General features: G+C 37.4%; 1 pseudogene; it reads left to right on the forward strand.

Annotated features, from left to right (window-relative positions):
• Window positions 1-12730: 12730 nt before the first annotated feature.
• LOC138828690 (U6 spliceosomal RNA) lies at window positions 12731-12830 on the forward strand (annotated as a pseudogene).
• Window positions 12831-13104: the final 274 nt, after the last annotated feature.

The raw sequence follows: 13104 nt of genomic DNA on the forward strand, positions 1-13104 counted from the left end.
GGCTTACAGGGTCATGTACTCACCATGACCCATTCACCAATTGGGCCTGCTAGGCCTTGAGTTCAAATTACAGCACTGCCAAAGATTCATTCTGATGTGAAAAGCTTAGGGTTGCACATGTTTTCCTGTTCCGTGAATGTCCTGGGTCTCATTGAGAATGGAAAATGCTATATAAGCAACTCTATAGCCATGGAAACACGTTGTCATCCATGTCAGCGCAGTTATATCTGTCACCATACTCAATAACATACACAATACATCCATGAATAAGTCAAATAATAAAAAGAATAACTACACTGAATGCAAGATGCATACCACACCTGTAGGTAGAGAGATCCTATGTTTAAAAAAGGTGGGCTTGCTATTTTGTCGAGTGCTGGGGTTTCAAATCAGGCCCTGGACCAGGCCTGACATTCTAGTCTTCAAGGATGGTGAGCTTCCCCTTCTCCCTCAGTGCAACAGAGCTATACAAACCTGAGTTCAAATCCCAGCACTAACAAAAGATTCATCCTGATGTCAGAAGCCAGTTGTTGCACACGTTTTCCTCTCCCGTGAAAGTTCTGAATATCAACTAGGAAGGGGAATTCATAGGCAACCCTATAACCATGGGAACAGGTTGTCATAAATGTCATCCTGTCACAATACTTAGTAAAATACACAATACCTTCATGAAGTAGATACAAAATAAGGAGAAGAAGTTCACTGGACACAAGATGCTGTACACACAAGTATGTCAATATAGATCGTATGTTTAAATTATGAACTTATGAATATAGTGGACCACCCTATTGATCAATGTCAGATCCTGGGAATGGCGTAGGTCATTATTTGCTCACAGGATAGTGTGATCACCTTGACTTATTGGTCAATTGGTCCTACTAAACCCTCAGTTAAGATCCCAGCACTACCAACAAGTGGATCGTGGAGTAAGAAGCCAAGTGTAAAACTTGTTTTCCTTTTCTCTGAATATCCTGGTGACTCTGAGAATCCTGGTATGATGGAGAATGTTTCTATAAATCTAGATGCTCTGTGATAAGATGTCATCAATGTAATAAATGAAAGGGGTTTTATCACAGTACAATCAATGATAAATAAATGAATAAAACAAAAAATACAAGAACAACCACACCAAACATGTATGGACTGAGCATCTATAGGTACGTATAAATCCTATCTTTACAATGTATCTAAATAGTATGTTTCCAGGACTGGGGCTTGAATTCAGGACTAGTGAACAGGCATGAGTTTCTTATCTTCAAGTATGGTGATCTTCCACTTCATCCACATTGCTCCAGATTTACCCAGATCCTGAGTTCAAATCCAAAGCCTGGAAGAATAAGCAGCGTGAATTGCAAGTCAGGGAGCTAAATGTTTATATTTTATTTTTCTCAATACGGCGCTTGAACTCAGGTCGTTGCAACTCTGCCTCAGCTTTGATCACCCTACCCTGGGGTGCAACCACTAGATCTACAGCTCCTCCTGGGATCCTAGACCGCCAGGCCTTGCAGGGAAAGCAATGCACAGAAAAAATAGGGCCTTTTTCTGTTTTCTTCCTTTGCATGGTGACCCTCATGGGTCTGAATGACACTGATGCAAAGGGTACTTCACCTTGCATTGCTACATAGGCCCTGATTTGGAATCCCCATCCTGACACCAACCAATGGCATGAGATACTAAGAAAATGGTTGCCATTCATAAGATTAACAATGGAATGTTGTCAATGTCACGGTTGAATGAATTGATCATAAATGATGCTCCTATAAAATTAGACAGCTTCATTTCAGGATGCTTATTGGTTTCATTTAATATTAAGCTTTCATTTAATATTAAGTTTGAAAAAATATTATTACTTAAAGGAACACAATAATATCAGAACACTGATTTCATTAATAATTTAAGGATGAATACAATTAATTAATTAAATTACATTAATTACATGGACGGAGTATTAATACCCAGGAATTGGTAAGAATGTAGTCTATATAATTAATAATGTAAAGGCATCTCTGACACTCTATAAAGATATATATTTATTAGCGTACTTCCATCTACATGTCAATCTTTTCTTATTTTGGTAACCCTTGGTGCTTGATCTGAGGTCCTGGGAACAGCCTGTCAGCTCAATTTGCCCCAGGATGGCATGCTAACACCCATTCATGAATTGGGCTTTATAGGTTGTATGCCTTGAGTTCAGATGCCAGCACTCCCAAAAATGAATCGTGGAGTAAGAAGATGATGGTGACATTTTTTCCTTTTCTGTGAAAGTCCTGGGTGTCAGGTATGAAGTGGAATACATATGCAGACATATATCCAGTGTAATCAATGTAATCAATGTTTTATGCTCAATAATAGTCAATAAAATAACAGGTCAGTACATGAATAAAACAAAAAAATAAAATAACTACACTGAATGCAATATAGAGTCAACATATAAATATATATATATGTAAATCATATATGTAAATTGTACATGAATAGGATGTTTTCTAGTGGTGGGGATCTATTTCAGGCCCAAGGAGCAGACCTGAATTTCTTGACTTCAAGGAGGCCAGCTTCCCATTCCCACACAGTGCAACAGAGTTACCAAGACCATGAGTTCCAATCCCAGTCCTGGCAGAAAAATGGCACCTTTGCAGTATGTGAGACCCAATTCTTCAATATTTCATTATGCCTCCATTTTATGAATGTGATTTTTAAATGCTTAATAAAGAATTAACTAAAATCAATCAGTGTCCTATAATATAATTGTGTATAATTTTATCCTAGAATCATTCAAGAACTGTCCATTCAATCATGACATACATCACATTCCATTGGTATTCATATGGATAGGAATGAGTTCCTTAGGATCTCCTGCCATTTGGAGGTGGCAGGACCAGGATTCCAACTGTGGGCTCCAGCTCCCACCACTTTAACCTAGGGATAGGGTACTCACCAGTCTGTCCAAGAATATCAGCAAGACCAATGATTAGGCAGGCAACCGTGGCTCTCAGCAGTCCTTCTTGATACTTACAACCTGTGATGGGAGGATCATGTTCAAACTCATCTTAGGGAGGAATGTCCTTGAGTCGCCTGTCCAACTTCAGTGTCAACAAAGCCAGAAGCCCTGGGTTCCAGTGTGGAGGGCGAGCCTTGAGAAAAAGCAGCTCACAGACTGTGCCCAGATCCTGAGTTCAAGGTCCAGTTCTGGCAACACACAGACAGACACAACAATCTGTGCAGCCATCCAGCTAAAACAGATCACCCTCTCGTCTCCAACTAAATTGGACATTGGTCCCTGGGAAATTCTTCGTGTCTCCGTCCATGCTGCTTTCATCACAGGATTCTGGCCACACTCCCATTCTTTCATGGTTCTTTCTGACCAATGGGATACAAGAATGGTAGCTACGCCCACATTCCATCCTGCCCAGTAGCACCCGGGATTCCCTCTGTTAGTTTACAACACTCAAAAGCAGTTGAGGAAGGGAGAGGTGGCTGAGTGGTGAAGAAGAGACTCAAGCGACTTTGGAGTAGGAAATTGAGATGCCTGCCCTCACCCCGGCTTCCTTCCCCCCTTCTCAAGGTGTGGGATTTCAAACCTCAGCCAATGGTGCACTGCAAGCCCGCCTAAAGCCCTGACCTGGTCCCTGGCCCTGGTTCTCTGCTCTTACTATGTGTTTGCAATGCCGATGCCATTGCTGCTTGACCCACCTGGAGCAGCCTCCAGCACCTTCTCCCAGCAGCACAGGTGAATGGCTGCCCCAAATCACCACTACCCGGGGTCAGACACCCCTCTGGGGGCACCATGACCACCTGCTTGTTTCCTCTCCCTGGCTCTGAGGAGCCACCGTTCTGTCTTGGGCATTTCTGAAGCAGATACTCAATATATGCTCTGGCTGGACTGGATCGAGGTCCTCCTATCTGGGACAGGTATGCTCCACCACGCCTGGTCCCGTGTAGTTGGGATGGTAGACAAGTAGCGCCATGCTCAGTTATCAATTTAGATGGATTATCCCAAAATTTTAGTCCACAGCAGCCCATTCTTGATCAGAGGTGAAGCTCTGGGTAGGGCCGCAACCATCAGACCTCATTCTCCTCACAGAATAGTTTTGAGGAAACAAGGGATTTAAACAGAAGGAACCCTGGAGCAGGGCTTGGCACAGAGGGAGAGGCCTTCAGAGAAGTTTCTCAGCAATTCTGTGAGCAAATGATAGGAAGATACCCGGAAAGGGTTCAGGTGGGGCCAGTTATTAATTGTGCAACAGGTGGGGATTATGAAACAAAACATTTCTCTCATCATCACCCTATCCCGGTGAGGAAGGGGATGCTTCACTGTGCTGAGATTTGCAGCTGGGGAAGCCGAGGTACAGAGAAGCCAGGGGAAGTACTTATGACTTCAACTTCACAGGAAGTTCGGCATGACTTCACTACCATCCTCCCTAGGAAAATGGAGGCTATTCAATCCACTTCTTGTGACAGGTAGTCCACTTCTTGTCAGTTGTGTGGCTTGAAGCCTAGGCATGGGCGCTGTTCTTGAGCTCCTCAGAAAAAAGCTAGTGCTCTACCACTTGAGCCCACAACACCACTTCTTGTTTTCTGGTGGTTCTTTGGAAATAATAGTCTCATAGACGTTCCTGCCGGGGCTGGCTATGAACCATGATCCTCATATCTCAGTCTCCTGTGTAGTTAGGATTAGAGTTCTGAGCCATCGGCACCCGACATATTGTGATTCTGACTTTTCTCTCTCTCTTTCACAAGAACTGGTTGAATGGATACTGGAGAAGGGGGCCTAGCATTATCATGTGGCTGGAATCCAAGGTGACCCTCTCATTCTGGAGGTGGGCTGTGGGTCAGGAGCTATTTCGCTCAGACTTTTGAAACAGCTCCCTGAGGTAAGCCCCACTGTGCCCTGGCTAGACCATTAAATATATTTTCCATCCAGCTTACTGGACTTATTGTATTGTATTGCTTTCTACATGATTTTCTAGCACCTGGCTAAACTTATGATACATAGTTATGGAATGTAAATGTAATGCCTAATTAAGAAAGTCATTTAGGGCTCTGGGAATGTGGCTTCATGATACAGTGATTGACTAGCATGCATGAAACCCTGGGTTCAATTCCTCAGTAATACATAAAAAAGAAAAACACTGGAAGGAATGCAAGTGGTAGAGCACTAGCCTTGAGAAAAAAATAGCTCAGGAATAATTACTTACCCTTGAGTTTAAGCCCCTGGACTGGCCAAAAAAAATTATTAAATGGAAAATAAAGAATGCATACTTGAAATATATAATTGCTCCTTCCATACTGACACCTGAAAATAGACCCTAATTCATGTACTATACCTATGTTAGGATACTGTGTTGAAAAAATTTTGTTCTTTAAGTCACAGCAATTAATGGCAGGAGTGTGCTTAGATGTCAGCTGAAGATTAATTCTGGAAATTCAAGGATTCCAAGATTTTCTGCCATCACTGCTAATCACGAAGTGAAAAATTGTCTAAGTGTGATTTTGAAATCTTTTTGGTCAGTTTTGGCACCAAAAAGGCAGAGGCTAATTAATAGTTGTGAAAGAAAATAAGGAATAACTCCAGATGGAAGGAATAAACGATAGTAACTAATGTATACCAGAAACTGGTCTAGAGAACCATTTTTGGTTATTGAAGAACTAGTTGTCAACTAGGCTTTTCTAAGTCTCTTAGGCTAGTTCTTAATCTCTGCGTGATAAATGTATCTCCTTCTATGCTGTTCTTTCACACCTTATCTCCTTTGTTTTCTAAAAGTCTTAGTCTTTCTATATTTCTCTATGAACATTTTCTGATTATAAATACACCTATACAGATGTCACAGGATGCTAATGTAAGAGTCCCATAGCTCATGACTCATTAATGTAACAAAATGGAAAAGGAGGACATATTTACTGCTACCTCAATTTTTCTGAAAAGCTGCAATGTCATCATTTGGTTAAAATTTCCATTCTTTGCCTATACAGTGTCATTCAGTGCACATAAATGCAAATATGAAATGGGTGCTGGTGGTTTACACCTGTAATCAAATTGCTCAGGAGGTTGAGACCAGAGGATTGTGGTTCAAACCCAGCCTTGTCAGGAAAGTCCATGAGACCCTAATCTTCAATTAACCACCAGAAAATCGGAAGTGGTGCTGTAGCTAAAGTGGTAGTGCGCTCAACTTGAACTGAAGACCTGAGGGACAGTGCCCAGGATCAGAGTTCAAGCCCCACAACCAATAAAAAAGTGAAATATGACTTTAAGTTTACCCAAAAGGAACGACAAGATAAAATTCCCAAGAAAACAAAATTAATTCCAAAATGATTCAGTGCACCTACTTTTGTAGAGTTAAGTTATGGATTCTTTGCTGGACATATTCTCTAAAAACAAATTGTTTAACTAGGGTTACAGGTGGACCCATTGCAACAATGAGATGTACAAGTCGTTTCTATAATTAGAACTCAGTTAATAGATAATTCCAACAGCTCATGTATAAAATGATAATGTGAATAATGTAGACAGAGTTGCCAACAAATGGATGAAATTAATTTATACATTTAGAAAAAGGGTAATTTTTTGAGGCTTTGGTATAACATGGTATGAAGAGAATAATTGTGTGACATCTTCTTTCTTCAACCTGTATGTAACATAGGAAGCAATTTCCTTAATTACGTGCCTCTGTACACAATGAGAAAAATGCTAGATTTGGGATTTGTTTTATTTTTGTTTTTGTTTTATTGGTTTTTCCCAGGGCTTGAACTCTGGGACTGGACACTCTCTCTGAGCCTGTTTATTCTCAAGGCTCGTGCCCTACCACTTCAACCTCAGCTCACTTTTGTCTGGCTTTTGCTGAGAAGTTTATTGGAGAAAAGAATCTAGGGAACCTTCCTGCCTGAGTGGTGTAGTAGGAAGACCCCTACACAGGCAGGCAAGCCCACCTAGTCGTCCGGAGTGACTGAGCCCACCGCAACAAAGTTGTTATTAAAGAAGCAACTTTATTGAGAAGGTTCCTACACTGACCAGCCGGGGCCGCAGCACAGGCTCAGGAGCTGATACTGCGACCCCTAGTGGCCCACGTGCTTAGGTTTTTAAAGGCAAAAATCACAAGGTGAAGCCTGGTCAAGTAGGCGACCAATGAGATTTTCATGCACCCAAACGATTGCAGTCATACCAGACCACACGCAGGTGGCCAATGAAGTTACACTTTGTCACATAATGGCTGTTTAAACCAGCCTATCACTTTTGGTTTAAATGACTCACGAATTCAATGATAAAGCGGAGCTTGAGGTAAACATACACAAAGGAGTTTAGTGGAGTTTAACATAAGTATGTGAAAAAGGCAGACTGTATATAGTAAACTCGGGATGTAGCCAGCATGCCAGGATGAGCTGGATTACTGGCTATCTGTTTAACTGGTTAGTCCTTAACAGAACAAACATGGGTTAAGTTCTTAAGGGGAGGGGGACCTAGAGGCATTCTTTTCATTCCAAGAACTGGGCTGGTTGAAGCCAAGGATTTTGTTCTTTTTCTATAATCCCTAAAACAAAAACAAAAACTGTAAAGAAGCTGTCCCAGCTCGAGTCTCCTCTCAGGGCCTAGTTCAGTGGGCTTTGAACTGTAATCTTCCAACCTTAGCATCCTGATTATGTATGATAGTTAAAAAAGTATGAATATAAATAATATTTGCAAGAATATCAGTGGAGGAAAAATGATGCAACACAGTTTATTGTGGTGTTCTTTCCAGAACACGGAGGGCATCACATTAGCAGAGGTGCAGTGTATTCTCACAATGGAGATTAGCTATTCTTGATGGGAATTAAGGGAATTTTGAGGTGCACCCTACAAGTTGGAAACTGTTGCTCTAGGATGACTTTATGGCATAAATCTTGTGATTGATGGTCATAGAAATAATAGCTTAATCTGAGAACCAACTGCTACGCTTGAAGAATTAATTATAACATGCTTCATAGTTTTATCCTATACCAGAATGTGGCTCTTTTTCTGTTTACTTCTCAGTCTGTAACACCCCATTGGAAAATGCATCTGTTGCAGAATTACAAAACATGCAAACAGGTAAATTTTGAATCTCTCAGGTACGGAATGTTCAGAATTTGAAAATGAGTAGTTATTAATCATAGGAATTTTGAAGAACACATACATTCTGTCCTCTTAACAACTTATTTACTTTTAAAAGTTATGGGTTTCCATAGAATTAAACTGTTTTCTGTTTTACTATAAGAAAGTACTAAATTTATTCTATTTTCAAAATATTGACAAGTATATTGTGAAAAAATTATCTAGTTGGAAATCATTCAAGTTGATTACCCTCTGATAAAGAAGAGGTAAATAATTCAAATTAGATTCCAAATAATACTTATTTTTAAAAAAATACTACATAAAGAATAATATTTACAATACCAAAACAGTGAAATTTTATTTCATCAGCTTATTTTATAATTTAATTTTAATGTGAAAATGATGTGTTGTGGGGTTACAGCCATTGTAAGGTAGTGAATACATAACTTTTCAAACTTGTTATGCCCTCTCTAATTTTTCTCACAATTTTTCCTTCACCCCAATATCCCTCACAAGTTGTAATGTACATTTCCAACTTATTGTCTTGTGAGTATTGCTATTGCATTGGTTTGCCCTTTGTCCTTTATTTCACCATTTTGTTGTTCCTGTCCCCTTCCCAAATTAAGGTAAATGTATACACAATACACAGGGTACCAAAATCAAACACAGCAGGGGATAAACCATAGGAGAAAATCTCAAAGAAAATAGAAATCATGTAGTACATCAAAAACAACAACCACAAATAAATATCTCTCCATATCTTGGAGTTCATTTTGCTCAGCATCAACTTATATGGTCATATATACGCATAACAAAGCCACTGGAAAATAATAGTTTCATGGACACTATATCATGAAAACACATGCGAACTGTTTTTGATGGTAAAGGTGGAATTAGGATTGGTGAATTCGCGATTCTGATAAAAGAATTTCAAAAGAGTTTTAAATTTTATGAAAGGTAAATTTTAATTGTTCAAACTTTTTAACAACTTAGCCTATCAAGAAAATTTAAAGTTACCTGGGAAAATAGGCTTTCATGCAAAGAAATCCATGGAGACTTAGCTGAGAGAGAGCAATGTGGGTGAATATGGCTTATTTTCACACTAAACAAACAAATCTCACAAACCTTGCAGTAAATCCTTTAGGTTCCCTTGAGAATTGTCCTTACCCAGGAAATGGACTCTCACTGTGTGAAACAAGGTTGCAGTGGAATTTAAATTCAAAGTTCTTTAAAAACAAAAAAGACATCAAAATTTGTGAATTGTCATTTAATTACCAAACAGTAATTCTCTGAAAAAGAAGGAAAGATATAATTCAAAATCACTTCACTTTATTAAAAGTATGAGAAAAGAGTAGTGAAGAGAAATGAGAGAAACCATAGAGGACTGTTTTCTCTCCAGTGGTGTAATGGGTTCTTGATCTTGTTTCTTCCATTCTATATTCACAAGCTATCAAGTGTGGCTGAGGACTGGAGTAACCACTTCAGATAAAGAATACTCACAGAAGAAAATATTTGCAGCACCTGTAAATGATTTATAACCTTTGACAATCTATTTATATCTGTTCAAAATTCTTCCCTACCCCGAACTGCATTCTTTGAACAGCTTTGTTTGCTTTTCCAAAGACTGCCCTTCATTAACTGCTTAAAATATTGTGAGGTCATATACATACACTATAGAGATTGTTGTTTGGTTGTGATTATTGTGTGTTTTTATTTGTAGTTGTGTTTTTAACTGAATTTCAAAATGTTGTGCAAGTGTGTTACAATTAAATATGTCCATCAAATGCTCCTGGTTCAGAGTCATTCCTTCTATCAATCTGAACCAACCCTTTCTCCAAGATTTATTTCAGATTTACAACTTCCTTTATTACTTGTGTACATTAGTATTCTAGCTGTACTTGCCCATTTTCCATTTTTCATTCATTTTATGTCTTTATAATAATTCCTTTCTGGTTTCAACTTCCTGATAGTCATTCTGTTAAACTGTTTAGAATTTGAAAGGTTTATATACATTCCTACATTCCATGGAGTTTCAATCCTGCATGTACTTGAACTGCAATAACAATTTGCAAGACTGGAGACGTGAAGCACCTAGATATGATTTTATTCTCATCTTTTTGGAAGATTAATCTTTAGTCAACAAGAAAGTTTAAAAATCGTTTAGAATTTATACCTAACTACCAGCTTTTATAAATGGCTTTGTACAATGGTGTGTGATTATTTTATTTTACATGGGATGATATTTTCTACTACCTCTAAGTTTTGGAAAAAGAAAAAAACTAATTTTTACTACAGTAGAGGAATATGATAGAAATAGAAGACAGATTTTATGTTTGTCACATCTCTGATGATTAACCATATGCAAAACTTAAAGTCATATTCCTTACTATGTTAGACAGATAGGGAAACCATATGATAAGGCAACACATGATAAGGCAACTATTAGTGACTTTAAAATGTACCTTCTTATGTGAAGAAATTTACTTTATTAGCTAATATTTGGGTTTGAATCATGGAAGGCTGATCTATTTAACACATTTCTGGAAGTCACCTACTGAGCAACGCAAATGGTGGGAGATACTATTTCTACACTTTAATGAATGGTTGAACTTACTTGGCATTTATGCTGGGTAAATAAATCATCTCTATTGTAACTTGATTCCTACACTTGAAACACTTTTAATGTCACTATTATCTACTTGTCAAGTGTTATTTTGGTGAATAACATTTTTAAAAGTTTATTGGAAAAGGAATATACTTTCAGAAGATTAAATGTAGGTTATCATTGGTTTGAGAATGACAACATTTTTATAATACAGAACTAAGTTTTCTTGAAGTACCAGTGTTTTGAAGCACTAAGGATCTTCTCAATTAATGATTTTCTAAATTATATTTGACTTCTAAGTCAAGATTTCCTAGCCTTGGTAGAACAATTATGGATCTATCATTCCAGTAATTATTTTTGGCCTACTTACGCTGGACTGAAATCTTTCATTTATCATTAGGAGAAGGGTATAAAAATAATTTGTGACATTTGTGAATTTGTTTACTCATATGGGCTGGTCATCTGTAAATTGAAAGTTTGAACTACAGTACATTCTCTTATATTTTGTGATCTCATCTTTCATTTTAAGTTGCCTTACATTTCACAATTGCTTACTACTAATTCCTACAAGGAATTGGGGCCCTGAAATATTATAGGAAATTAGAAATTGAGATGGGTCTTCAATTACTTTCCGTTAGCATGTTGCATGGGCCAAAGACAGAAGTCTTGCCCTTGTTATATGATGATGAAATAACTGGGACTTGGTATCCTCAAACCTGTGGGTGCTACAGAAGAATAATAGTTTTTACACATCATATCAGCAAAATTTGGGTATAATCAGTAAGAATGCTTCAAAAATATGGAGAAAAACACTTTGGGTCCAGCGAGTTAACACAATAAACACAGCAGCAGTGTAAAATATCTTATAGATTAGAGGAAAACAATACTGGTTTTTTTTTTACAATGTGAATTCAGAAGACCTAGAACACTTAGAAGGTATCACAAGTTTATAACGAAGACATTGCTTTGATACTTTTTATTCTAATATATATTCTAAACCTAAGTATTTATATTCCAATTTGTTTATGGGAATAAATTTCAATTTATTTGTCAAATTATCAATTAATTCTAGCAATTCTAGAAATTTAAGATCAGCACATAGAAATATAAAATATATAAGTACTTATAATATAGGAAATTGTTATGCATTGTTCTGTTGTGGTTAGGGTATCAATGGCAACTCTGTTTTAAAGTATTATTCCATTATCTCTACCTCAGTTTTTGGTAGAGTTAGACCTAAAACTTTACCATTTGTAAGCCTGGAGGCAAGAGGAAATACTGTGATTAAAACATTAATAATTTAAGCCTAATATCGAGGAGAAACCTATGGACTTCTCCAAGTTTTATGGAAATATTTGGTGATAGAAAGTCAGTAGTGTAAGTTCCTGCCTGGTTGGATGGTAGACAGACCAGGATATTAGGTAATCATGCATATGAACAATTTTTTCACCTTCTTGGCTTTAGCTACTTTTGAAATGATAGGTATAATAAACAATTGTATTTTGATAAAATACCTTCTATTCTGAACATTTCGGTCTGAACTGTTAATCGCTCTATGGACCCTTGTAACTAAGATTAGTTTTGTTCCAGTAAGACAATCTATGCTGTCAGGGTAAGCTATTCTGGTTGGTTTGTTTCTACATGGGAGAAGGGTAAAGTGTCAGGAAGACATTTGTGCCAGTGAGACTTCTTTGCGAACTTTTAAGCTGCAGAAGTTTAGAAGTAGCTCTTAAGCAAGACTTCCTTTGAATCCATTAGCTCCACAAAGCTAACTCAGTTGATTATTGAGTACTTGAAAAGGCATCACCTTTGGACTTAGCTATAAAGACTTCAAAATATGATCAAATTTAAAATGAAAACAACAAAATAGTCATTGACAAAAATTGCAAATGTGAGCAATCGACCAAACAATGTAAGTTTTTCCCACTATACACAGAAATTTAGAGAAATAAGATCAATAGCATTTTAGGAACAATAAGGGCTCCTTGTTACAAATAGGCAACCAAGGATATATGCCTGTATAAAGATTGCATCATTAACTACTTAAATTTAGAGGATACTACATGCTTCAGCAGCAGGCCTAACCAAATGACAACAATACAGAGATTAACATGGCACTTGCAGAAGGATGATAAAAAAATTCGTGAACTATTCCATATTTTTCATTCTTCAAATGAAAGAAATGAAAAGCAGTTATTAAAAAGTTGATTACAAAAATACAAGTGTAACAATACATGTAATTCATAGAATTAAAGGTTAGTTTGACATCAGTGTATTAAATCTTCACTTTACAAAGGCTCTTACATAGCATAACCTTTACAAAACTTGAAATTAGATAATATTATCATCTTATCCCAAAGAAATAAAATACTATAAGGACCTAGGAAAAAAGGAATCTTAATTTTTTCTATATGGAATGTAATCTGAAAGGAGACAT

This window comes from Dipodomys merriami, unplaced genomic scaffold, assembly GCF_024711535.1.
Source record: "Dipodomys merriami isolate MVZ:Mamm:240054 unplaced genomic scaffold, mDipMer1.0.p SCAF_161, whole genome shotgun sequence".
Lineage (NCBI taxonomy): Eukaryota > Metazoa > Chordata > Mammalia > Rodentia > Heteromyidae > Dipodomys > Dipodomys merriami.